Below are 215 nucleotides of genomic sequence, written 5' to 3' on the forward strand. Positions count from 1 at the left end.
AGCCCCAGCATCAGAAATATCCCAGCAGCTCCCAGGCCTCTGGAAAATGGTAGAAACCACAGAAGGCCAGGAGTTGTCAATGTGATGGTTGATACTGAGTGTCAACTTGGTTGGATTGAAGGATGAAAGCACTGATCCTGGGTGTGTCTGTGAGGGTGTTGCCAAAGGAGATTAACGTTTGAGTCAGTGGACTGGGGAAGGCAGAGCCGCCCTCA

Source organism: Cebus imitator, unplaced genomic scaffold (genome assembly GCF_001604975.1).
Source record: "Cebus imitator isolate Cc_AM_T3 unplaced genomic scaffold, Cebus_imitator-1.0 Scaffold977, whole genome shotgun sequence".
NCBI lineage: Eukaryota > Metazoa > Chordata > Mammalia > Primates > Cebidae > Cebus > Cebus imitator.